A 27,971-nucleotide genomic window follows, 5' to 3' on the forward strand; every position below is an offset into this window, starting at 1 on the left:
AACATTCTGAGTACCTAATACATTAAGATATAGTAGGCATTCAGTAAATACTTGTTGAATGAACACATTAAAATCCAAATGAAGATCAGTTTATGACACAATGGATGTGACAGTCCCCTTAACCAGACAACTACGGTGTGACATGATAAGTATAAGATTTCATTTTGAGATAGGGTTTTGCTCTGTCACCTAGGCTGGAGTGCAGTGGCACAATCTCAGCTCCTCTTGCATCCCCCACTCCACCCCAGTAGCTGGGACTATAGGCATATGCCCACCACATCCATCTAATTTGGTATTTTTTGTGGAAATGGGGTTTTGCTATATTGCCCAGGGTGGTCTTGAACTCCTGAGCTCAAGCAATAGGCCCACCTTGGCCTCCCAAAGTGCTGGGATTACAGGCATAACCCACCACTCCCAGCCAAGTCAAAGATATTTAACCCACAAAGGGAAGAAGTGAACTAAGAAGCAAGGAAAGAAGAAAAGGCAACCACAAATCCAAGTCTGTATTAGCCTGACTTCCTTCCCCAGTAGCATGATCAGGTTGATTTAATAATGAGTAACATGAAACACAGGGGAATCTGACTGCCTCTTATGTATGTGCCAAGCAAGTGATTTCTCCAAAATTAAACTCAATGGTTTTAAATTGGAAAAAGTGAAGGACTGCAGATTTAATCTCCCAACACATTTTTCTTACTGGCATTAATTTATTTCTGCTTCTTCCTTGAGCTAATGTCATAATACTAGGAGAGGTGGAGACTAGTCCTTCACACACCCTATAACCCTAAGGGAGAACGTTAAGAAAAACTGTGTGGAGTTAGCTTTTTCAGAAGTCGCACAAAAGGAGAACTCTACTTACCAATAGGCAAAACGTGATATGGGGTATGGAAGGAATAATCTGTGAGTCACAGCATAGATGTACTTCACCAGCTCAAAGAGGAGGTACTGATTTGGCCTACAAAAAGACACAGTTCTTTCAGCTGTATACTTCTCACAAATTTTCCTTTATAACAAAATAGCATTTTTCTCATAAAAAAATGAAACATATATTTACTGTAGTAAATACAGATTAGCACAAAGAAAAATCACCCATAATTCCATTATGAAAGACAATTAATATACTTGATCTATATCCTTCTCATCCCCTTACATGCACACATTATTTTTGTTTTTATAAACACACAATCCATTCTATGCTGTAATGACTTTTCATTTAACACCATATCACAATTGTCTTTCCACATCATTAAATATATTATTACATGTTTCATGACTGCACATATTACAATCCATGTAATCCCAATTATTTTATTAATTGCCAGTTTTGAGATATTTGCTATTAAAAATTTTTTATAAAATAATGCTTTATTGAACATTCTTATAATAAATATTTGTACTTATCCATGATTATGCATTTAGAATATATTTATAGAAGTGGAACTGGCTCAATGTAGACTTTGAAATTTTAAAGCTTTTACTGAATACTTCTAAACTGCTTTTCAAAATGGTTCTATCAATTTATACAAAATGTTAGTCAGAATGGCCCCTCCATCCAAAATGAGTTGTCATAATAAAACAAAAACTTTGCCAATCTGTTACATTAAAGGTATCATATGTTTTAATTATTATGTTTTTAATATGAGAGGTTATTTCTTCATGCATTTTTGGTCATTTATATATTTATCCTTTCTTTCCTCCCGGAGTCCCTGTCTATACAAATAATTTGTAAGAATTCTCTATGTTTTAGTGATATTGTTGAAAATAACTTTTATTGATTGTATTTTACCTTTAGTGTTATTTAAAGTGTTTTGTGCACATAAAATTTTAATAGTTTAATAACCGAAACTACTGATTTTCTTTATGGCTTGGTTTCATATTTAGAAAATTCCTCTGCAGCGACATAGATTTCCACATTTTGTCTAAAGCTTATAAAAAGATTTTTTTACTATAAAGTTCATTCTGTGACATATTTTTGTACATGATATAAGACAAACATGTAATTATATTTTCCCAAAATGTAAGCCAATTGCTTCAATGCTATTTACAGAATCATTTACTCTACTGCTCTTTCCCTATACCAAAACATCACCCTTATCACATACTATGTCCTTACATACAATGGGACTGTTTCTGGACTTTCTGCTCTATTTCATTAATCTTAATAGTTCTGTACAATTTTAACCTAGCATTAATAAGTGCCATTGCTTATAATATATTTTGGTATTTCTTCACCCATCTCCTAATTCACTTGTGTTTCATGAAATAAAATCTATGACAACCAAGAGCTGAGTGAAGTTAATTCAGTGAGAACCTCATTATCATGACATACTTTTTTTTTTTGAGACAGAGGGACTCTATGGCAGGCGCCAGGCTGGAGTGCAGTGGCAGAGTCTCGGCTCACTGCAACCTCTGCCCCCCCGCATTCTAACAATTCTCCTGCCTCAGCCTCCTGAGTAGCTGGGACTACAGGCCTGCGCCACCACGCCCGCAAATTTTTTTGTATTTTTAGTGGAGACGGTTTCACTATGTTGGCCAGGATGGTCTCAATCTCTTCACCTCGTGATCTGCCCGTCTTGGCCTCCCAAAGTGCTGGGATTACAGGGGTGAGCCACCGCGCCCAGCCTATCCTGACATACTTTACTAAAAAACAAGAAACTGGGTGGGTGCGGTGGCTCAAGCCTGTAATCCCAGCACTTTGGGAGGCCGAGGTGGGTGGATCACAACATCAAGAGATCGAGACCATCCTGGTCAACATGGTGAAACCCCGTCTCTACTAAAAATACAAAAAATTAGTTGGGCATGGTGGCACATGCCTGTAATCCCAGTTACGCAGGAGGCTGAGGCAGGAGAATTGACTGAACCCAGGAGGCGGAGACTGCGGTGAGCCGAGATCGCGCCATTGCACTCCAGCCTGGGTAACAAGAGCGAAACTCCATCTCAAAACAAACAAACAAAAAAAAACAAGAAACTGTCAGCTAGGGGAAATATCAGACAAAGGTTTTAAAGTACATTTCTACAAATTCCAAAAGGATTTGTAAGGATCATTACAGAACATATAATACATGCTACACCAAGAACAACTTGAATTTTTACGATGACTAACAAAACTAGTACGTACCATGGACGGGCACAATGGCTCACGCCTATAATCCCAGCACTTTGGGAGACCGAAGTGGGTGGATCACAACATCAAGAGATCGAGACCATCATGGTCAACATGGTGAAACCCCGTCTCTACTAAAAATACAAAAAATTAGGTGGGCATGGTGGCGCGTGCCTGTAATCCCAGCTGCTCAGGAGGCTGAGGCAAGAGAATTGCCTGAACCCAGGAGGCAGAGGTTGCAGTGAGCCGAGATCGCGCCATTGCACTCCAGCCTGGGTAACAAGAGTGAAACTCCGTCTCAAAAAAGAGAAAAAAAAAACTGATACCATGGGTAAACTAATTCTACATAATAGGTTTCCTCTTCAGCTGTTCTGAAGCACTTTGTGTTCCATTAAGTGCAACTGGAAGACTAGTTTAAGTGCCCTTGCTCAAAGAGAAAGATACATTGAAGCCTGCATCCCTCCCAGCTTAGATTTCATGGCTCCGCATTAGTTATTTCCTCTGCAAATATCCTCAGCAAAACCTTGTCTCCCAGGCCTGTAACCACTAAAATTGCCAGGCAAAATCCTTACTCTTGTTAACCCAAACATCTGCCTTCTCTGAGCCTGAAACCCCAGAAAGACAAAACTATAGAATAAATGGAATTGAGCGAATTGACTTCACCTTATAGTTTTTCTCAGTAATTTCAAATAAAACACACCGTTCGGCTGGGCAACCCTACATGTTCTCCTAGGAAAAGCTCTTTGCTATTCTCCCAGGGGATACTTTGTATCTTCTCTGTCCTCAGCTTTTTCGCACACTTTTTTTGACCCACTCCATTCTGCCTTTTAGCTAACCTCAAATTGTAACAGGAAAAGATACTCCCTTTTTTTAATTTCTTTTTTCTTTCTTTCTTTTTTTTTTTTTTTTTTTTTTTGAGATGGAGTTTTGCTCTTGTTACCCAGGCTGAAGTGCAATGGCGCGATCTCAGCTCACCGCAACCTCTCTGCCTTCTGGGTTCAGGCAATTCTCCTGCCTCAGCCTCCTGAGTAGCTGGGACTACAGGCACGCGCCACCATACCCAGCTAATTTTTTGTATTTTTAGTAGAGATGGGGTTTTACCATGTTGACCAGGATGGTCTCGATCTCTCGACCTCGTGACCCACCCGCCTCGGCCTCCCAAAGTGCTGGGATTAGAGGGGTGAGCCACCGAGCCCGGCTGGATACTCCTTTCAATTCTCACATCCAAACCTACCTGCATCTGCATATATCCTGAATTCTTTTCCTCATTAAAATTGAAGAAAAATTTGTCATTTTGCAAAAGTCAAACCCTCGTTTGCACTCTGTATCCAACTCCTCTCAATTCCTAAAGGACTCTGCTCCTTTCTTGGTGCCCCCATCTCCTGAGTCATCAACTCTTATCTCTTTCCTGGACCATTCTTAGCAATTTATAAACAAGATGTACAATCTTCCAAATCCAGGTGGCATCTCCCTTGACAAGACTCATGTTTCACGGCCTTCTCTTTGCCCCTTTCCTTTGCTTCCTTTTACAAACTTCTCCAAATAGTTACCTAACTGTTGCCTCCACTTCTTATCCTGCCATTCAAATCGCACTGCAATCCGATCACCCTTTGCCCAATGTTCAAATGAGTTTATTAAGGTCACTAAGGTGCCCATGAATCTCCATGCTGCCACCCACTCAACCTCCTGGCTGTACCCAATACAGTTATCAACTCCCTCCTTCTGATTTTTCTTTCCAATTCACTGGACTTTCCTTTTTGGTCACTTATTTTAATTATTTTGCTTAATTATTACTTATGTGTCTCATCATTAATCTATAAGCTCCACAAAGGCCGAAATCTTACCCATGCTATTCACTATTGTGGTATAATTTATATACATTAAAATTCATCCATTTTAATCATGTAATGCAATGATTTTTTCATACATTTACCAAGTTGCACAATCATTACCAGAAACCAGTTTTAGAATATTTTTCCTTACTCTGATAAGATCCTCCACAGCCATTTAATCCTGCATTTTACTCCCAGGCTCAGGCAATCACAAATCTACTTACAGTTGGCCTTTTATAGACATTTCATATAAATGGAATCATACAACATGTGATCTCTTCTGTCCAGCTTCTTTCATTTACCATGTTTTTGAGGTTCATACATGTAACTTCAATATTTCATTCCTTTTATTGTTGAACTTCAATTATATGGGAGTGCTACTATGTTTTATTTCTCCTTTCATCAGTTGATAAGAATGTGGGATGGTTTCAATTTTTAACATTTATGATAATTCTGCTATGAACATTTTGTGTAAAAAAGATTTGCACATGGATGTTCAAATGAAAAGAATTTTCATTTCTTTTGGTTAAATGTCTAGGAATAAAATTGATAGGCCATGTGGTAAATTTATGCTTAACTTTTCAAGGAGATATTAAACTGTTCTCTAAAGTGGCTGTACAGTTTTACACCACTACCAGCAATGTCTAAAGTTCCTATTACTCTATGTCTTCATCAACATTTGTTATTTTCTCTCTGTGAACTGGTATCTCATGATAGTTTTGATCTGCATTTTCACTAGTAATATGGAGCATCTTTTCATGTGCTTTTTAGCCATTAAATATATCTCCTGTGGGTGATATGCCTATTCATATCTTTTGCTCATATTAAAAACTAGGTTGTCTTCTCACTGAGTTCTAATAGTTCTTTGTATATTCTGAATAATACTCCTTTATCAGATATGTAATTAACAAATATTTCCCACCCCCGCTCTGTGACTTGAGTTGTCATTTTCTTAATGGTGTGTTTTGAAACACTAGAGTTTTAATTTTGGTGAAGCCTAACGTATCCATTTTTTTTTTGACACCATAGCACCCAAGGTCTACAAGATTTTCTATTTTTCTTCCAAAATTTTTATGGTTTCATAACTCTTACACTGAATTCTCTGAATTATTTTAATATTTTCATGTACAGTGCAAGATAGGAGTTCATCTTTTTTTAATGTGGATATTCCAAAACCATTTGTTGAAAAGACTATCCTTTCCCCTTTGAAATGCCATAGCACCTTTTTCAAAAATGAGTTGTCCATAAAGAGTTATTTCTGAACTATCAATTCTGGTTAATTCATCTGTATGTCTATTCTTAGGTCAGTACCACACTCTCTTGAGAATTATAGCTATTAAGTTTTGAAACTATGAAACATAATGGTTTTGTCTATTATTGATCTTTTCCATTACCATATAAATTTAGAATCAATTTGTCAATTTCTGCAAAGAAGTCCTTTGGAATTTTGATAGAATTAAGTTAAATTTGTTGATTAATTTGAAGGAAATTATCATTTTAATTGTACTGACTCATCCAATTCATAAACATGAGATGTCTTATTACTTATTAGGTATAATAAATTTAATTATTAAATTGATACTTAAATATTCTGTTATTTTTGATGTGTTGTGAATAAAATTATTTTAATTTTATTTTTAAATTGTTCATTTGCTAGTATATGGAAATTGATTTTTCTATGCTGATCTTACACATCATAATTTTGTTGAATGTGTTTATTCATTATCATGGTCATGTGTATGAGTGTGTATCAATAGGCATTTTATGAATGAATGACAAATAGAATGGACCAAGATAATATAATTAGTAACTACAAAAAACTTAGGAGCAAAATTACAGTCTTAAGCCTCTGCCTTAGCCTCAAAATATCAGGGAGTTTTTTCCTGGGGCTGGAGAGACAAGAAATGTGTTGATACATACCTACTATTTTACAAGGAAAAATATTTACCCTGTAATGTCTAGTATTATTTTTCCATCACTATGCCGAAGAAGAATAACTCACTGGAGCCCAGACAAGATGATAGTGAATGGGCAAAGGTAAAGAGGAAAATGTTCAACTCATCCAGAGCTGGAGCAAGTACAATTCACAAAGCCATTTCTGTTCATTTATTCCCTGAAATTCTAGTCCATGTACCTCTTCATTGGAACTAATGTCTTTTGTGTTCAGTATTTTATGAAACGTGTATTGAATAATTTTTTGTGATTCTTACCTAGACTATATAACTGATTGCATGCTAATGTGCCAAACTGGGAACTGAAAGGAAGACATACATTTTGCAGCTCCTAGTTGACATGGAAATCAGAGCTTTTTGCACTGAAAAAAAAAAACAGTTTACTAAAGAATAATAGTAGAACATAACAATGCATAGATTCATAATTCTGGGAATATATACCATGCCTCTTTGCTTAAAGAGAAGAGTATCATTTCCCTCTAGAGGCAAATATTTCTTAGGAATTAGGCTATTCCTTAAATCTTGAGCCTTATCCTTACCTGTCATAGAATGCCAAGCATCATTAGGTTGCTTCTCAGAATGACAAGATTCTGAACCACTTACTAGGTGAACTGATACCTCTCAACTTGGCAGATGAAGTCTTAGTTTGACTTTTAGATAATTCAGTAAAAAAAGCCTTAAGCCTAGCTGTGACATGATTTACTAATTTCAGATAAATCACATACGTTAACTGTACCCATTTTTTTCTGAGAGCAAATTTTAGCAAGGAGCATAAAAGAAATAATCAATTGGAATCAACCCAAATGCCCATTGATGATAGACTGGATTGGAAAAACAAGGCACATATACACCATGGAATATTATGCAGCAATCAGAAATGATGGGTTTGTGTCATTTGTAGGGACATGGATGAATCTGGAGAACATCATCCTCAGCAAACTGACACAAGAACAGAAAATGAAACACCGCATATTCTCATAGGTGGGTGATGAAAAATGAGAACACATGGACACAGGGAGGGGAGTACTAAACACTGGGGTCTATTGGGGGAAAAGGGGAGGGCCAGTGGGAGGGGGAGGTGGGGAGGGATAGCCTGGGGAGAAATGCCAAATGTGGGTGAAGGGGAGAAAGGAAGCAAAACACACTGCCATGTGTGTGCCTACGCAACTGTCTTGCATGTTCTGCTCATGTACCCCAAAACCCAAAATGCAATAAAAAATTTAGAAAAAAGAAAAACTAGGAGATGCTACAAAACCACAGTAGTCTCTGTAAGTGATAGGATGGAGTTTGTGGAAGGCCTGTCATTCCACATTGTGTGATACTTTTGTGGTTAGAGAGCATGGCTTTTGGAGAGGGCAAAGGCATTTATGGGAAGTGAGGGCCTTATCTTGGTTACTTTTAAATTTTTGTCATCTTATTGTCACCAGAATTCCTGTGTTGACTAAGTCCTTTTTTTGTCAATAAAGTTTCCTGCCTTGACTCCACATTGGAGTCTCAGAGAAAAAAAAAAAAAAAAAAAGAAAGAAATAATCAATCTTGCACAGCACTAGTAATTGTGCTCTAAAGCACCCATTTTCAGCTTCTGGGGATATCCATCAAAATTAATGTGGTTTTATAACCATACTCACTCCCTAAAGGTGTTCTGTTTGTGTTTTAGAATTTACAGCAATATTCTTTTATATATTAAAAACATCACTGGAGTCATACAAAACCATCCCTAAGGGTCACTGAACTAAGTAAATATAATAGTCTTAGGCAGTGGTTCTCAGACTTTGATAACAGAATTATTCATTAAAGTGGATTTCAGGTTCCCTCAAATTCTGACTTAATGCAAGCAATATTCTGATATTGTAAAAGTGCAACAAATAAATCTGTTAGTAACTAATTTAGATATTGATTCCTTCATTATAATAGCACAATTTTAAATTCAAAAACTAAGAACTTACCCAACAGAAGTAAAGGTCTTCCCTCTGGCATCAGGGTCCTTAACTGCATTAATAATTCCTTTGGATACATCTGAGACCTATAAAAATTATAATGTATGTTGAAGTAATACTTGAAAAGGAGAGGACCAGGTGCGGTGGTTCACACCTGTAATCCCAGCACTTTGGGAGGCCGAGGCAGGTGGATCACGAGGTCAAGAGATCGAGACCATCCTGGTCAACATGGTGAAATCCTGTCTCTACCAAAAATACAAAAAATTAGCTGGGCATGGTGGTGCATGCCTGTGGTCCCAGCTACTTGGGAGGCTGAGGCAGGAGAATTGCCTGAACCTAGGAGGCATTGGTTGCAGTGAGCTGAGATCGCGCCATTGGACCCCAGCCTGGGTAACAAGAGCAAAACTCCATCTCAAAAAAAGAAAAAGAAAAGGAGATAGAATGAGAGACAGAGAGACAGGAAGAAAGGAAAGAAGGGGAAAAGAAAGGAAGGAGGAAGAAAGGAAAGAAGGGGAAAAGGAAGGAAGGAGGAAGAAAGGAAGAAGGCCACACTGATCTCAACAAAGGAAATGTGACAAAGTTAAAATAATGGCATTATCTATTCGCAGAAAGCTTCTTGAAGAATGAGCCTTCTCAAGAGCTCAAATAATCCCTGCTATCCAAGTATTTTCCACAGTAGGAAAGTACTTCCCTTCAGATAGCTTGAGGCTTTTCTGACTTGTCTTTGCCCACAGCTTGCTAAACTCGTCTCTTACCACTCCTCCCAACTCTCTTATTAACCATCACAAATTATTAAGCTGTATCACATGGAATTGCTAATATTCTGCCATTTCGGTTTTCAAAAACAATAGTAGTAATAGTGATTTTGGCCCCCAGGGGACATTGACAACCCCTCTGGAGACATTTTCAGTTGTCATAACTGGAGGGTGCTATGAATGGCATCTAGTGGCTAGAGGCCAGGAATGCTGCCAAACATTCTTCAACAGCCCCCATAATGAAGAATTATCTGGCTGAAAATGTCAATACTGCCACTACTGAGAAAACCTGGTTCAACTGAACATGGAATCCAACATGCCCTTTCACCTCTGGGCCCCTGTACCTACCGTTCCCTCTGCATGCAATACTCCTCCCCAACTCCCTGCATCAGACTTACATTCAGTCATCTTTAAGGTTTTACCCTAAATGCCCTTCTTTCTGAGAAGAGAGGGATACTGATTAACCAGGTTGAAGTTGCACAAGCTAAGTTTTCTCTGATTGACAGACCAAGGATATATTTTTTCATTAAGAAAGAATACATACTTGAAAAATGATTAAGGAATGTTTCCTCTCTTCCAAAGATGTCCTATGGCTTTATGATAATGGCTTCTGGAAATGCTTCTCTCACTGCTGTTTCTCCAACAGCCTAAACAACAACCAACAAACCTGTTTTGAGTTTTGAGACAAGTGAATAAAGCTTCCATTCTTTCCACTATTAAGACAGGACTTGTATTTCTTTTCTTTTCTTTTTTTTTTAAATAGAAACACAGTTTTAAAGAATTTTAATTTTAAGAACTTTGAATTTTAAATATTTTAGGTTGATTTACATAATTATTTAATTTAATTTAATTTTTTTTTTATTGCATTTTTGGTTTTGGGGTACATGTGCAGAGCAGGGGGCATCACAATACTGGATTTCAAACTATACTACAAGGCTACAGTAATCAAAACAGCATGGTACTGGTACCAAAACAGAGATATAGACCAATGGAACAAAACACAGGCACCAGAGGAAACACAACGTATCGACAGCTATACAATCTTTGATAAACCTGACAAAAACAAGCAATGGGGAAAGGATTCCCTATTTAACAAATGGTGTTGGGAAAACTGGCTAGCCATGTGCAGAAAGCAGAAACTGGACCCTTTCCTGACACCTTACACTAAAATTAACTCCAGATGGATTAAAGACTTAAACATAAGACCTGGCACAATAAAAACCCTAGAAGGAAATCTAGGCAAAACTATCCAGGACATAGGAGTAGGACTTGTATTTCAAAGGTGATATTTTCCTCCAGATAAAGGTCATCATGTGATTCATAAAACTCAGTTACACAGAACTTTTAAAAAATATAATCCACAAAAATGTCCTGCACCTTATAGCTTTGGCTGGGTTTCTTCCCATTTTTTATTTTAAGGGAAGCTTACATTGAAGGAAAAAATCAAATGTATCATTCAGAAATATTGTTTACTATATTTGTTTGCATGTATGGTGTCTTCAATCTTCCGAACAATACATCATCTGAGTAATAATCTCAACACATTGAGTCAATTCCATGTCAGCAATGGGAGAGGAAACCTGTGTGTTCATTGAACCAGGTGACCCAGGGATCACTGTGGCTGACATTGTTTTGTTTAGTTTGAGTTACTGGGCTCCTTGAAAGTAGTAACAACTACACTTCTTTAAGAAAAAAGAATTGTACTTTTCACTAATTCCAAAGGAAAATGGTTTATTCTTTTATAATTTATTTACTTTGCCTAATAGTGACCTTTACTTAGGCTATTACATGGCTTCTTGTTGAGTGTCAAGGCATACAGGAGTCATTGTAATTTAAGAGAAGAGCATGAAATGAATGTGGAAGCAATGTGTGTGGTGATTTCCTTGACCTCCTTTATGCACTCACTTAATTAACTGTTTGCTGCTGGGTTGTGATCAATCTGATTATTGAAATAACAAATACCATCTTTGGCCGGGCACGGTGGCTCATGCCTGTTATCCCAGCATTTTGGGAGGCCAAGGCAGGTGGATCACGAGGTCAAGAGATAGAGACCATCTTGGTCAACATGGTGAAACGCTGTCTCTACTAAAAATACAAAAATTAGCTGGGCATGGTGGTGTGCGCCTGTAGTCCCAGCTACTCTGGGGAGGCTGAGGCAGGAGAATCGCTTGAACCCAGGAAGCTGAGGTTGCAGTGAGCTGAGATTGTGCTACTGCACTCCAGCCTGGCAACAGAGTGAGAAAAAAACCATCTTTGGTGTCTAGTAATATGAGATGGATGTGAATTGTCATTCAGGGTGGAGAAAACCTATTTTTTCATCTATGTCCTGGCTTCTGAGAGCTGGCTTAAAACTCACTGTGTCCAATATATAGCTTTATTTTTATGGGGAGTATGGAAGCGTTGGTATCCAAGAAACCCTTTCCTTTCTCTCTGCCAGCATTTCTGGCCCTGGTCACCCCATGTGTGATAGACGGAGGCCCAGCCTGCAGGAGACTTCACCCTCTCTGGGACTGGGTAGCAGGTGCAGGGCAGGGCAGAGAGTGGGTGGGGGAAGAACTTGAGCCAACACCCAGCCCCCATGGATTTTGAATCTTCATGCTGGAAATCAATCAGACATGGGTGAAGCTAGGGAGCACCCAAGTTTCTTGTCAGTGGTTCTGATAAAGGATTTGCAGGCAGACTGTAATTGGCTAAGAAGTGGTTGCAGCATTGTCTATGGATTTCATTAAAGATACTTCTGTAGCTCATCATAAGCTTGACTAACTGTGAACTTGCTAAAACTTCAGTGAAAATATAGCTTAATACCAATATGTTTGGAAAACAATTTTTTTATTTTAACTTTTTTGTGATTTTATAAATTTGTTTAGAGATGAAATCTGGCTCTGTCAACCAGGCTGGAGTTCAGTGGCACAGTCATAGCTCCCTGAAACCTCAAAATCCTGGGCTCGGGTGATCCTCTCTCCTTAGCTACCTGAGTAGCTGGACTACAGGTGCATGTGGAATTTCAGTGTTGCTACATATTTTTTTAGTCAATGTATCGCTGACTCTCCCACCAACATTGCTGGAGAATGTCCTTTGCCAACATTAGTTATCCTGTTGTAACTGACTTTTTTATGAAGTTTGAGAATACAGCCTCTTAAGTTGAGATCCAGTCTCCTGATGTAAATGCTTTTCTCATGCCACTCTCCTGGTATAAATGCTAATCTAAAAGGTCAAGTAACTGAGGCCAGCATGGTGGCTCACACCTATAATCTCAGCACTTCAGGAGGCTGAGGCAGGTGGATCACCTGAGGTCAGGAGTTTGAAACCAGCCTGGCCAACTTGGCAAAACCCCCTCTCTACTAAAATACAAAATTTAGCTGGGCATGGTGGCATGTACCTGTAAGCCCAGCTACTCGGGAGGCTGAGGCAGGAGAATCACTTGAATCTGGGATGTGGAGGCTGTGGTGAGCTGAGATTGTGGCATTGCACTCCAGCCTGAGCAACAGATCGAGACTCCTTCTCAATAAATAAATAAATAAACAAACAAATGACCAAGTACTGAAAAGCTACCAGAAGAAAAGGGAAACAGAAGAATCCTATCTGAGTAAATCATTATTAGACCAATTTCAGCTATTAGGCAGTGAATATTTTTGGAACTGGAAATAGGGGTGGTACTGAAACAATCCTCCCATGTTTTCCTCTAGCTTTTTCTCGATAAGAATATATTTTAGGCCAGACTTGGTAGCTCACATCTGTAATCCCAGCACTTTGGGAGGCTGAGGTGGGTGGGTCATTTGAGGTCAGGAGTTCAAGACCAGCCTGGCCAACATGGTGAAACCCTGCCTCTACCAAAAATACAAAAATTAGCTGGGCATGGTGTGGGTGCCTGTAATCTCAGCTACTCAGGAAGCTGAGGCAGGACAATCCCTTGAACCCAGGAGGTGGAGGTTGCAGTGAGCAGAGATAGTACCACTGCACTCCAGGTTGGGCAACAGAACAAGACTCCATCTCAAAAAACAAACAAACAAAAAAAAAGGAATATATTTTAAAACCCAACTCTGAATTGGGTCCAATATACATTTTATAGTCAATAAGTTAATTTACTTCATTTTTGCACTCAGGATCAAAACAAGTATGAAAAGGTCTGTATTTAAAGCAACATTGTACTTAGGGAGAGTCTGTAAAATTATGCATTATAAAATAGAATAAAAAAAGAATGGTAAGCAGATTTCAACTGAGAATTTCATCAAGTGTAGCCACAAAAAGGATTCAAAAACAAATCACCTGTGGGAAGGTGACAGGGAGGGGAAGGAGTTGAGGAATAATTTATGATAACAGCATCAACGCACAGCCCTGCCCCGTGATGCTTTTCACTCTTGAGCAAATCTGTGAACACTTGAAGTCAGACATTGAATTGTGTGTGTGTGTCTGTGTGAATTTTTTTGTAGCAATTTCTTTGAAAAAAAAGGAAAATAAAACATGTCGTGTTTTTCCTCCCTTTTCTCATTTTGATTCAGTGTGGAGTTGAAAACATTGGAAGAGCAGAGTCTCGTAATGGAAATCCATTGTTCTCTAAGGTATCTGCAGTGTTCCAACCATTTTAGTAGAACATACCAGAGAGCAATCCTCTAAGAAACTCTTGCAGAATATTGGTTTTTCTCACATATTAGAACATTTGGAGTTCCAATTAGTTAGAAAAATAAAATCGAATTTTATCCTTATCTGCTCAGTCTTCCTTCAGATAGCCTCAAATTTCTGATTTCTACCCACCTATAACTATGTCTAATTTCGAACCTGCTTTCCAGAGAAAAGGTCTAGAGGGTGGGGTAAGAGGATTTCATTTCCTGAAATCTGTTTTAACTTCTCTAAGCTGAGGATTCTCAGGAAAGGAAGATATTGTGGAATTTGATCCAAAATGCTCACCACTCAGATGAAAAGAAACCTCAAGCCAGAGCGCTGACCTGGGCAGATGGAGGAGGGGGCAGGGCAGATAAGCAGACCCTGTGCTTCTGATGCCTCCTCGCCTCTTGTGTGTCTTCCAGGCCCTGGCTGACTTGGTGCATTCACACATCCAGTCAAACGAGCTGTGCTCCAAGCAGCTGACACTGAGCTGTCTGCTCTGTGTCAATCCGGTCTGCAGGGAGACTAAATCCTTCTTCACCAACCAGCAGCTGTGACCCCCGCCGGTGGACCCTGTGGCATTAGGTAAATGCCCAACCTCTTGATATCCCCGATGTGGAGAGGATGTTGTTTAGAGATCAAGGAAGGAAGTCATCCTTCCTTGGTATATATACAGCCTTTGGGCACTAATTGTGTGCTTTCTTGAGGATTGGACTCTATTAATAGATTTCTATTTTTATATAACTATACAGTAAGCATTTATGTTTTCTCTCTCTAGGTATAAATTACTAGTTTGGAATGTCCACTAGGACCTTTAATAAGTAAGCTAAAAATTTATCTTATGAGACACACCTATTTTAAATACAGATTTTGGCTTTATTGCCCCAAACCCTCCTGAAAGGGTACAGAGAGCCCCCTTCGTGAGCTGTCAGTGTGAATGATTTCTGTTTAGTCTTGTGCATATAGTTTCTGTTTTTTGAATGAACATAACTGAGTGTTTGAAATGAATTTGAAAAAGAAATGTTACTTAACCTTTCCCTAATCCCATGGGTTACAGAAAGCTAGGGAGGCAATGTGGTTACCTGCAATGGCTGCTTTTGCCAGTGAGGCCACCATTCATTGGTCATCTTGGTATTTGTGTGTGAATCTTACTTTCCTCAATGTAAAAGGGAATCAAGTATGCGTTTCAGAAGTGCCCTGAGAGTCCCCATATACACAACGCTAATAAATGTATAGAAGTACAGTGTCCGTCATACGTGCCTTGGTGGGAGTCCATGGTGCCACAGGCAAGGGGCTCCCGCTGCTTCCAGTGTCCAGGGACAGCACTGCTGGAAAGGCCAACAATGAGCTTCCCCCTGGAGCTCCTCCTGGGACCTCGTGAGCCTTTCCACCTGGCGGCTTCTCTATCATAGTTGAATGCCTTCTTTCTGCACATTTGTTTTAAGAATTCTTTTATAAAGTCAACAGTGCTTTGTAACCTTGAATGCTTCCATAATTTATTATTTTTTATTATAAAAATTATATAGCCATATAGTGAGACATGTGAAGTACAGAAAAGTAACCATTTTAATGCAATAACTATTATCATAATATTGTATTTCACACCAGTCCTTTCCTGTAGATATTTTTAATGGCATTACAACCTTGGATTTGTGAGTGAAAAGTGTTTCTAAAAATGCAGAAATAATGTCAGATCAGAATCTGATCTTCTATATTTGTATTTAAATGGATTAAAGATTCCTGGTGGTTCTATGAAGAATTTGTAATGGTCACTTTCTCTTTCCTCCATGCCCTGAAACTTTGTTCTTCAAAAGCGCATTTCTTTAATTTTTTTTGTAAAGCAAGTTTTTAAAGTAGAAATATTAGGATATTCATAAATCTTTTATATTGAGAACTGGCTGTTAGTAAATATTACAACATCATTAAGGTTTGAACTAAGTTTGATTCATGCTGTCTGTTCATTCAAAACTGATCTAAATTAACCAAAATTATTAAATGTGAGGAACTTTTTTAATACAGGGAAAGAAACGTGGCATCCACTGGAGTTAATAGTTTTTGTACATTGATGACAGCCCTCATGAGTAGCATCTACATTTTATAATTTCAAATAGGCTTTTCTGTTAGTTGATTGGATTTCTAGAGAAAGATACAAGGCATGGTCAATTGTTTAGGGTTTTCCTCTAGCCTTTTCCATCACCTTTTTGGGGGTTAGGTTCATAGCAGGCTTTGAGTGACTATCCCACCATGAAGGGAATTCTCTGGGTTAGTGGCCTGATGCTAGAAGGCAGGTTATTTTTGAAGCCACTCCCACTCCTTTAGGAAACTTCCCAAGGGTCTGTCTGCTTCAATTCTTCAGTGACTTTAGAGGTGAAACAGTGTTTTTATAGAGATGATGCAGAAAACTCCAATTCAGGAGCCCTTGCAAGCATATCCGAAGTACTTATTTGCTAAGGAAACTTCTAAATTGATAGTCCTGGGCTGTCTGGAATAATAACCTTGATACTGAGTTGGGACCAGACCAGCTTTTATAGTGACAGACAAAGACGGATTTATTGAGACCACTGCCTGTGGCATTTGTTGCTCTAAGCAGTGTTGCCTTTGATTGTTAGTAACCATGGATGGGTAACAGTCATACCCTAGGCTAGCGTTTAGTAGGACAAAATATTTTTAGAGCTTTGAGAATTGTCATCCTGTTGGTCAACTTTGAAATACAAATGTTTGTCCTGGTAATTAGCAATGAACTGCTGGCAGTTTCTTCAAGCTGTGTATGCACAGATCTGACCTTTAATTGATGAATCAACTTCTACAGCAACTTTGCAGGGACAGTATTGATGAGGCAGTTTAGCTTGTCAGTGTAATGATAAGGCCGAGGCCTCTGCATGTACAGTGCTCTTTTAAAGAATACACATTCTTAAACTACTTAACTTTTTAAAAATCAAAATTAATTTTTGCACTCAAAATTCAGGAGAAATGAACTCATTGTGGCTTGGGTTTGTTTTTTGTTTGTTTTTTTTTTTTGATGGAATCTTGATATGTCACAGGCTGGAGTGCAGTGGTACAATCTCAGCTCACTGCTAATTGCACCTCCTGGGCTCAAATTATTCCCACCTCAGCCTCTCAAGTGCTGGGACTACAGGAGTGCATCATCATGCCTGGCTACTTTTTTGTATTTTTTGTAGAGATGGGGTTTTGCCATGTTGTCCAGGCTGATCTTGGACTCCTGGGTTCATGGGATCCTCCTGCCTCAGTCTCCTAAAGTGTGGGGATTACAGGGATGAGCCTCTGCAGTTGGCCCTGAACTCATTATTTAAACCCCTTTAAATGTGAGGCTGCATGCCTTACATGTGTAATCCCAATACTTTGGGTGGCTAAGGTTGGAGAAATACTCCAGCCTGGGAAGACCCTGGCCCAAAATTTAAAAAAAAAAAGGAAATACTGGAGATTGAATCATTTATAAAGGAAAAAGATTTAATTCATTCAGTTTGGCATGCCTAGGGAGGCCTCAGGAAATTCACAATCATAGCAGAAGGGGAAGCAGTCATGTCTTACATGGCAGTGGGGGAGAGCAAGCAAAGTGGGGAAGAGCCCCTTATAAAACCTCAGATCTTGTGAGAACTCACTAACACAAGAACAGCATAGGGGGAAGTGTCTCCATGTTCCAATTCCCTCCTACCAGGTCCTTCTTTGAACATGTAGGAATTATGGGGAATACAATTTGAGATGAAATTTGGGTGGGGACACAGAACCAATCACAAATCATTCCACCCCTGCCCTTCCCAAATCTCACATCCTTTTCACACTTCAAAACCAATCACGCCTTCTCAACAGTTCCCCAAAGTCACTGAACTATTAACTCACTCCACCATTAACTCAAAAGTCCCCCAAAGTCTTAACTCATTCCACATTAACCCAAAAGTCCAAGTCTGAAGTCTCATCTGAGACAAGGCAAATCCCTTCTGCTTGTGAACTTGTAAAATTAAAAGCAAGTTAGTTACTTCCAAAATACCATGAGAATACAGACATTGGGTAAATGTGCCCATTCCAAATGGGAGAAATTGGCCAAAGTACAGAGGCTACAGGCCCCATGCACCACCGCATTCCCCTGTGCAAGTCTGAAACCCAGCAGGGCACTCATTAAATCTTAAAGCCCTGGAGTAATCTCCTTTGATTCCATGTCCCACATCCAGGTCATGTTGATGAAAGAGGTAAGCTAATCTTTCTTATAAATTGGGTACTTAATTAGAGAAACCATAACTTAAGGCATGGAAAAGAGATCCTTTGCTCAATCTGAAGCCATTATGTTTGTCCAAGGTATAATATTACTCACAAAGGGTGAGAGATTATGCTGCAACCACACCCCAAGTGGAGTGAGCAGCAAGACCTGCCCTTGCTCAGAGTGTAGATGAACGGGGCATTTGCATTCCTCTCGATGCAGCAAAGGACCACTTCGCACAGCGACAGTTGGAGGGCAGAATTTAAAGCTGGCAGCCGTAAGAAAGCAAATGTCTGCGTGTGTGCCCGGGGGCATGTGAAGGCGCAGGTGCATCAGCCAGGAGCCTCTGATTCACTTCTAACCTTCTCACCTCTAACCTTCTCCCCTAGATCCCAACTCTTCAGTGGATACTGTGCTAGTATCCAACCCTTCAGCGGATACTGTGCTGAAGAGCTGGATGTCCCCACCCTCCTGGGCCTTTATAAAACTGATTTTGGACTAAAACCAGGTCTTTCACACACCTGCTCAGGGTCCCATCCTCCTGCACTCACCTGATACAGCAGGGATGACTTCAGCAGGACTTGGCTGCTAATGTGTGGGAAGCTTACCATATTCTTCTTCCCCTTAGTGTCCACAATGGGGAGTGAAGTAACCCTGGTGTTCTATAGAAGGAGAAATTGAATACATTACAAAAGCCTTTGGCAAGAAACTGTCCACAGGGGTCGTTTCTTCTAGCCCCCCCAACCCCCATCAAGAATGAGCCTAACCCAAATCTGGACATAATGCTATTCTTAAAGTTCTTGGCAAGAAAAGCAGATTCCAGAGCAGCAGAGTTAGCAAGTACCTGGGCTCTGGGTTTGAGTCCCTGCTCTACTACTTACTAGCTGTAGGCTTTCATCAGGTCACATTGACTCTTTCTCTAAACCTCAATTATTTCATCACTACCACGGGAACAAAAATGGGGTACCTCATAAGGCTTTTGTGACATAAATGAGTCAGTCTCTGTGGAGTATTCTGTAAGTGGTGGCCATTATTATTATTACTGCAATATCTTCCCACCCAAACACGGGAAGTCCTTCCTGTTATATCATACAAATCTTCCTCAGTGCAACTTAAGCTTCCATTTCCTGTATGACTACATTATTGATTTGACTGACTCTCTGGATCCCTGCCCTCATGCACTGATTGATTGACTAATCAGGAGAGAGGTCACAATAGCTACAATTTAGAAGCAACCTAAGTGTCCATGAACAGATGAGTGAATAAAGAAAATGTGATAATTAAACACAATGGATACCTCTTCAGTCATTAAAAAGAATGAGATCCTGTCATTTGCAACAATATGGTTAGAACTGGAGATCATTATGCTAAGTGAAATAAGCTAGGCACAGAAAGAGAAACATCACACGTTCTCACTTATTTGTGGTATCTAAAAAATCAAAACAATTGGATTAATGGAGATGGGATTAAAAGGATGATTATCAGAGGCTGGGAAGGGTAGTAGTGGGGGGGAAAGGTGGGGATTGTTAATGGGTATAAAAACGCAGACTGAATAAGACCTCATGTTTGATAGCACAACAGGGTGACTATAATCAATAGTAATTTAATTGTATTTTATTGTATGAAACACAAAGGATAAATGCTTGAGGGGGTGGATACCCTATTCTCCATGATGTAATTATTACACATTGCATGTCTATATCAAAACATCTCATGTACCCCATAAATATGTGCACCTACTATGTATTCACAAACATTAAAATAAAAACATTTTTAAAAATCATGTGGAGACAGGGCATGGTGATGTGGATAGAGTGCTGTCATCATGTTATGATATGTGTTGTGATAAACTGGCCAGACCTGCCTGTTCAAAGCCACCCTCTCCTCATTGTTTTTTGGGGAAAAGAAGCTGACCATCACTCCCTACCTTATGAAGGTCTTGGGTCATTCTGGAGTGCTTGATATTGGAAGGCAGCTTCTGGACTTGAAACAAAAGTTTACCTTCAAGCTGGATCAAGTGGAAGAAAATAGGAACGGTGCTTGGCATGGTGTCATCCCAAGTTGCACATTTTTGTTTCATTACAATGAACACACTATGCTTAAAGCCAGCTCTCCTGACCCCTAAGCTAGGAAGAGCCAAGGGAGGCTCCAATAAGCACTGAATGAATGTGTGACTGTATGATTATCCAAACAAATGACCATTCCCAAAGTGTTCATCCTGGATGGGCTTGGTCTATGGTTTTCATGCTTAAAAAAAAAAAAATCAGTACGGCCTTTTTTTTCCAATAAAATCTTGGTAAGGAGTAACAGCTGAACTGCTCTTGCTCTTTAGGAAAGAAAATGCCCATTGCCTTGCCTGGAAGTCTTTTCACCCTAAGTGTGGCTCTGAAGGTGTCATGGTGGAACCTACCAGAACACAGGCACCCAGCCTGGACACCAGTGACCTGATCAGAAGAGACTCCCCACTTAGAAAGGGTGAGGAGAAGAAAATCAAAATACTAGAGCAGTGTGTCCCAGAGGATGGCAAGCACACCACAGAGGAAGGTGACATAATGCGTGCAGTACACAGATAAACAGTTACCTGGCTGGGTGCAGTGGCTCAAGCCTGTAATCTCAGCTTTGAGAAGCTGAGGTGGGCAGATCATGAGGTGAAGAGATTGAGACCATCCTGGCCAACATGGTGAAAGCCAGTCTCTACTACAAATACAAAAATTAGCTGGGCATAATGACACTCACCTTTAGTCCCAGCTACTTGGGAGGCTTTGGCAGGAAGAATTGCTTGAACCCAGGAGGTGGAGATTGTAGTGAGCCGAGATCACACCATTGCACTCCAGCCTGGTGATAGAGCAAGATTCTGTCTTGAAAAATAAAAAAAAAGAGTTGGCCGGGTGCGGTGGCTCATGCCTGTAATCCCAGCACTTTGGGAAGCCAAGGTGGGTGGATCACAAGGTCAAGAGATTGAGACTATCCAGGCCAACATGGTGTAACCCTGTCTCTACTAAAAAATACAAAAAAATAAGCTGGGCATGGTGGCACACACCTGTTGTTCCAGCTACTCGGGAGGCTGAGGCAGGAGAATTGCTTGAACCCTGGAGGCAGAGGTTGCAGTGAGCCACAATCCTGCCACTGTACTCCAGCCTGGTGCCTGGTGACAGAGTGAGACTCTGTCTCAAAAAAAAAAAAGAGCTATCTACTGGGTATGCATTTTCTGTAATATCCATTTGAAAAACTGTAACGAGCACATTGAACCTGTAACATGGTGGTTGTTATTATTTAGGATGAGATTAAAATTTAAGTTATAAAATATAAGACCAGACATGGTATCTCATTCCTGTAATTTTAGTGCTTTGGGATGCTGAGGTGGGATGATCACTTGAGGCCAGGATTTTCAAGTTATACTGAGCTGTGATCATGCCACTGTATTCCTGCCTGAACAACAGATAGAGACCCTGTCTCTATAAAAAAGTAATAAAGCAGAGTGTGAGGACTATGTAGACATGGCAAAAATTGTGAAGCTGGCACTCAAATGACAAGTTTAGCAGCAACAGGCTGCATATTGAATCGAAGTTCTGGTCTTTGAGCCAAACCAGGGGTTCTCCTTCTTTCAGACCTCCCCTGTGGAATGGAAGGTTGTTTATCCAAGGCTGAGACACATCTGGTGCCATACCCGCTTCTATGAAAATTTGACCTCATTGAAATAACAACTGGGTACAACACTTAATACCATCCAGCACAGCTAAGTCCTGCACAGAGCAGTAATGATGAGGACTGTTTAGGACAGTCAATCTTGACCTCCTGGAATGGGGAGGTAGTCTGAGGGAGAGAGGGTTGCATAGAGCATGGGGCATGGTCTCAGACCATGTTAATTCACTAATGCGCTATATTTAGGATTTCACTATTGAATGGAAAATGATATCTGAGCAAATATTGTATTGCAAATCTCACTGAGTCTCAATTTCTCATCAAATAGATTTGTGGGGATGAAAATAAGCATCTTCAATAACAGGCTGACATTGAGGATGCCATAGGGAGACTGGACATATAAATGAAAGGCACATTAACAGAATATAACCCAAACTAAATACGAAACAAAGGGCATGAACAGTGAGTACCAACAGAGAAGGAAAAGATCACTGTGAATACAGTCAGCTGAGAAGGATGGTGGAAAAAGGGATGCTTTCCTGAATGGGTGAGGCTTGGTCTGGGCTTGAACTGAGAGGACAGGCAGAGAGCATGCTTGCTCAGTGAGACAGCACCATCCAGGCACGCTCCAGGGCTCTTCACTGCTCATGCTGGGTTAGCAGGAACAGGGGTTGATTGCAGGTGTGGAAAGCACTGAAAGACTAAGACACTTGATCTTTATCCTGTGGGCAACAGTGGACCACTGACAATTTGTACAGCTGAGAGTTATATGTGCAAAGCAGTACTTCAGAAAGACTCCATGGGCAGCAATATGATAAAATAATGCTCATGGGTATGGACTCTGAAATCACACTCTTCCATTTTGATTCCTGGCTCTGCTACTCATTGTTTGTACCTGGGCAAGTTATTAGCCTCTCCTCATGCAATGTGGGGATAATATTAGTGCAATCTCAAAATGTTGGGAGGATTAAGGGAGTTCATATGTGTAAAGGGGTTAAACCAGTGCTTTGCATATGCTAAAGTTGTCTGCTGGAGTTCATTTTCCTTATTTGCAAAATGGAGAGACCTGTCTTTGCTCATTTCCTGTGAACAGGAAAACCATGAACTCAGAAATTAGCTGACAGAGCAAAGGGATGTGTGTGTGTGTGTGTGTGTGTGTGTGTGTGTGTGTACACATGTGCATGCAGCCCAGGAGTTTAGCAGCCCCAGGTGGCCAAGTGACCCCAAGGACTGGTGGCTTCTACATCTCTGCACACCTGTACTCCATTCTCAGATACCCATAGGTCATACAAGTTTATGAACTTGCTGATTGTTAGCTGTCTTTTTTTTTTTTTTTTTTTTGAGACAGAGTTTCGCTCTTGTTACCCAGGCTGGAGTGCAATGGCGCGATCTAGGCTCACCGCAACCTCCGCCTCCTGGGTTCAGGCAATTCTCCTGCTTTAGCCTCCTGAGTAGCTGGCATTACAGGAACACACCACTATGCCCAGCTAATTTTTTGTATTTTTAGTAGAGATGGGGTTTCACCATGTCAACCAGGATGGTCTCGATCTGTTGACCTCATGATCCACCCGCCTCGGCCTGCCAAAGTGCTGGGATTACAGGCTTGAGCCACTGCACTGGGCCTGTTGGCTGTCTTTAAGCAGCTTCCTCAAGAGACACACAATGCCTTATAATAACACGTAATTCAACCAAGGCATCCCCCAGAGGCAGGAGGAAGTAGATGTGCTCTCCCATATTCACAGTGGCAAGATGATTTTTCTTTAATAAAGTGAGCTTTGGTTACATTGTTATTTCTAAGCCAATAAAACAGGAATCTCCTTAATAGTCCTGAGCTGTGGATCTAAATCTACAATCCTTTATGTAAAAAAGAGTTTATTCACAGAAGTCCAGAGCATAGGGGATGCTTCTTGTGCAATCCAAGACCTGGGCACTGGAGAATGGCTGGGTGAAGCCTCTGGAGGGGACAGGAGATAAGATGAAAGGGCATCAGAGAAAGCCAATGAGGCTCTTGTTTCTAGTAATGGTGTCTTGCCCTGTCACCCAGGCTGCAGCCTCTACCTCCCAGCCTCAAGCAATCCTCTCACCTCAGCCTCCCAAGTAGCTGGGACTACAGGTGCACACTCCCAAGCCTAGCCAATTATTTTTATTTTTACTTTTGGTAGAGATGGGAAACACTGGGCAATTTTGCAATGTTGCCCAGGCTTTCTCAAACTCCTGAGCTCAAGAAATCCTCTTGCCTTGGCCTCCCAGTATTAGGATCACGGGCATGAGCCATCATGCCCCCAGCTAAAGCTCTTTCCAGTTCTCCTTTTTGTGACCATCACAGCCTACAGAAGCCTTCTAAACAGCCAGAACTAAACTGTGAAGCTTCTTTATTCCCAACTTTTTGTATCGATGTGCACTGCTTTTATCATCAACAATACCATTGTTTAAAAGCAAAAGATATTATAGCAGATAACTGTAATTGGTTCCACACAATGCAAGGGAGGAGAAGGCAGTAACAAGCACAGGAGCACTTTCTCCATTGAGAGCCCGGAGAGAGTGGAACAGGCTCTAGGAGGCATCAGGGAAACTGTGCTGGGAGAGCCTCAGTCTATGGAAACAGCAATTGTGGGAATCAAGAGAGGGTACTGGAGATGCTGGGCTCACAGGTAGCCTGAGGTCGTTAAGATTCTCTTACACACGGGCCCACATTGGAGTCTTGGGATTCCCTGGGCTTTCTGGCTTGCTTGCCATCACTAGGCGATAGACCCAGAGGACCCAGACAGTACGTCAACACACCACAAGTGGGCCGATGGGGGGTGAGGGGTGCTCCAGTCTCAAGTCCTAACCCAGGGTCCCTCTTCTGCCCTCACACGTGTCTGTTTTTGAGCTAGCTAAGGACTTTGTTTCTCACACTTCTTTTGTTTTCTCAGAAAAAAACAACAATAGCAAATTCCATCTGCCTGTTTCAGCTAGCTCACCTTCCTCTAATAAAAGCTGAGTTCAGCTTAAAAGCTGATGATTAAAGGAAGGGGGAAAGTCTAAACCAGCATGCTCACCCGCCCCTACTCTGCACCTGACATTTATGCAAAGTAGCCATTTGGCACAAAGGTGCCAAACTGTTCTGTCCAGTTACTTGGTCCTGTGATCCTGCTCTTCTTCTTGCCTCAAAGATTCTTCCAGCAACACCTCCCTCCTGCCTCCCCAAGCCAGAAGGACACACAGAATCACTGAGTTGGAATGGACCTTGGAGATGCGTTCATTCTTAATGCATTTACTGAGCATGTCTATGTTCCAGGCAGTGCACTAAGCACAGAAGATCACACAGTCCAGGCTCCCTAGAGGTAGAGCCCAGAAACCTGTATTTTAAGCTTCCCCAAGTGAGTTCTGTATAGACAGATTTGTAAGCCACATTCTAATATAATCCCCTCCTTTGGAACTAGTCTCTCCCACCTCTGAATTTGTGTTTTCCTTTATGTCATTGATGTTTATGTAGCCTTTCTAACTTTTTATGAATTCTTCTCATACTCCCCCAGGAGATTCCATGGCAACAAACATTAGGCTTTCCATGATGTGCCAGCTCTGGAACTTCAAGACCAGTCCCTCTGGCTGGGTCATCAGAGGGTTCCACAGAGCCTACCCTGCGTGTCAGTGCCCATGCCATCATGACAAGAGCCCAAATAGAGCTGGGACTGGCTCCAGAGCCAAGCTTGGACCTGCTACATGTCTCAGGAGGGAGTAGGGTTTCATTGAGTGTCTTCTTCCTGACACTGCTTCTTTGTAGGATGTCACAGGGAAGTGCCTCAATTGCAAATTCATATTAATGAAAAAAAGCTGACAATCATCTCACTTTCAAAAGGGAGTCAGGGCTGGGCGTGGTGGCTCACGCCTGTAATCCTAACACTTTGGGAGGCAGAGGCAGGTGAATCACCTGAGGTTGGGAGTTGAAGACCAACCTGGCCAATGGTTTCAGTAGAGACAGTAAAATCCCGTCTCTACTAAAAATACAAAAATTAGCTGGGTGTGGTGGCGGGTGCCTATAGTCCCAGCAACTTGGGAAGCTGAAGCATGAGAATCGCTTGAACCCGGGAGGTGGAGGTTGCAGTGAGCTGAGATCATGCCACTGCGTTCCAGCCTTGGCCACAGAACGAGGCTCTGTCTCAAAAGAATAAATCAATAAAAGTAAGAGGCAGAACGCTTTTTCAAACTTCAAATTGTCACATGATTTCTCACTGTGAGTGGCATAATTATGTGAGAATAAAGATACCCCTTCATGATTCTTTGCTCATTACATCCGGAGTTCAAGCACCTACTATAATGGTCTCTTAAGCAGCTTTCCCACCTCTCCCCAGTCCATCCTATCCTCTACCCTGCCTCCTGAGTGCCCTCAGAAATGAAACATGAGCATCTGATCATGTTAGTAAGTTGCCTGTATCTCCTAGCGACTTCCCAGGCTCACAAAGCACCCCCAGCCTCAACCCTTCTCATGGCCCTATCCCTGCCTTTTGGCTCCTGCCATTTTCAAATATGGCACTGTTCCACATCTCGGCACTTTCACTCCTGCTCTGTTTCTGCTTGGAATGTTCTCTTATAATTCACCCCACCACGACGTCACCGAGTCCATGTCCTGATCGTTCACCTGCATTGAGGCCCTGGCCATAGCAGCACTTTCTCCAGGAAGCCTCTGTGATAATTCCCACTCGTATTCATATTCATGAGCCACTCACTACCCCATGCTCTATATTTCTACCACAGCACCGGGCAAAGGCTTATTAGAAAAGGTTGTTCTACTAGTTTCTTCTACTGGTCGTAAGACTCTTTAATCAAAGTCCTGGGTCTTATCTCAAAGCCTAACATGACATCCTGCATTAGAGATTGCCCAACCCTAACCTGAAATGCTCCGAAATTCATAACCTTTTGAGTGTCAACAATGACATCACTCATGTGCACAAACTTTGTTTCATGCACAAAATTATTTAAAATATTGTATAAAGTTGCCTTCAGGCCATGTGCATAAAGTGTATCTGAAACATAAATGAATTTTATGTTTAGAGTTGGGTCCCATCCCCAAAATATCTCATTTTGTATGTGCAAATATTCTTAAATCTGAAAAAAATCTGAAACTCAAAACACTTTTGTTCCCAAGTATTTCAGATAAGGGATACTCAACCTGTAGTAGGCATTTAATATGCACTAAAGGAGGAGGAAAACAAGGTGAGAGGGAAGGAAAGGAGAGAGGGAGGGAAGGAGCAGGAATTTTCAGGACCTAGCACTTGTCCTGAAAGATCTGAGACAAGTTTAGGCTGCCCAGGGAGACAGCTGAGCTTAGACTTCAGTCCTTCCCTCTCCTGGCAGGCAGTCCACCCTTGCCCCATTCTAGACTCATTCCCGGCTCCTAGTGGCTTCTATTCCCACCAGGAAACAGTGATCCCCTGTTCCCTGGCCTTTCTTTTGGAAGAAGAGCCTCTAATCAGCAAATTCACACAAGAGAATCTTCTCTGCTCATACCTGCCTCTCAAAGGCAACTGCAATTACAAAGAGAACCCTGGAAAAGGAAGCACTTTGTTCCAAATAAATGAATTGGTACTCAAAGGAGACAAGAGATGGTTCATGGTAGGAAAGAAGGACCTACCTGGCAGAAGCCTGTTCCCATTACAAATCACGCTGACCTGACTGTGTAATCTCTGTGTCAGAGTGGATGAAAGAGGAACCCTGAAGGGTGGAAGTCCCAGTCCCAAGTCCACTTCGGTGTCTTGTCCCTACGTGCTCTGCCTTCCCTCTATTCTGCATTCTCATCATGTCACGCCCTGACCCCCAGCATGCACAGGCTCTCTCACCCTGGGTAAAAAGTTCCTTTTACCCAAGGGCCACAGGGGAGTATATGTCCTGCTCTTTCACCCCACGACCCAAAGGATAATAGGACTGGTCTATTTAGGGCTAGTTAGAGCAGAACTCC

General features: G+C 41.0%; 1 protein-coding gene across 50 annotated transcripts in view; it reads right to left on the minus strand.

Annotated features, from left to right (window-relative positions):
- The window catches only part of LOC100398245 (uncharacterized), a 159,394-nt gene that overhangs the window by 86,706 nt on the left and 44,717 nt on the right, over positions 1 to 27,971 (minus strand). For 42 of the 50 annotated variants that reach the window (XR_013522656.1, XR_013522655.1, XM_078338805.1 and 39 more), the window contains 7 exons: positions 21,128 to 21,245; positions 20,319 to 20,399; positions 18,943 to 19,053; positions 10,121 to 10,223; positions 8,831 to 8,907; positions 7,143 to 7,246; positions 857 to 952 (listed from right to left, as the gene is read on the minus strand). The gene's annotated coding sequence lies outside the window, so the exon portion shown is untranslated. Of the gene's footprint in view, positions 1 to 856; positions 953 to 7,142; positions 7,247 to 8,830; positions 8,908 to 10,120; positions 10,224 to 18,942; positions 19,054 to 20,318; positions 20,400 to 21,127; positions 21,250 to 27,971 lie in introns of all 50 variants that reach the window. The other 8 variants (XM_078338840.1, XM_078338815.1, XM_078338832.1 and 5 more) reach the window with 4 other exon arrangements.

The sequence above is a fragment of the Callithrix jacchus genome, chromosome 9 (genome assembly GCF_049354715.1).
Source record: "Callithrix jacchus isolate 240 chromosome 9, calJac240_pri, whole genome shotgun sequence".
NCBI classification, from domain to species: domain Eukaryota; kingdom Metazoa; phylum Chordata; class Mammalia; order Primates; family Cebidae; genus Callithrix; species Callithrix jacchus.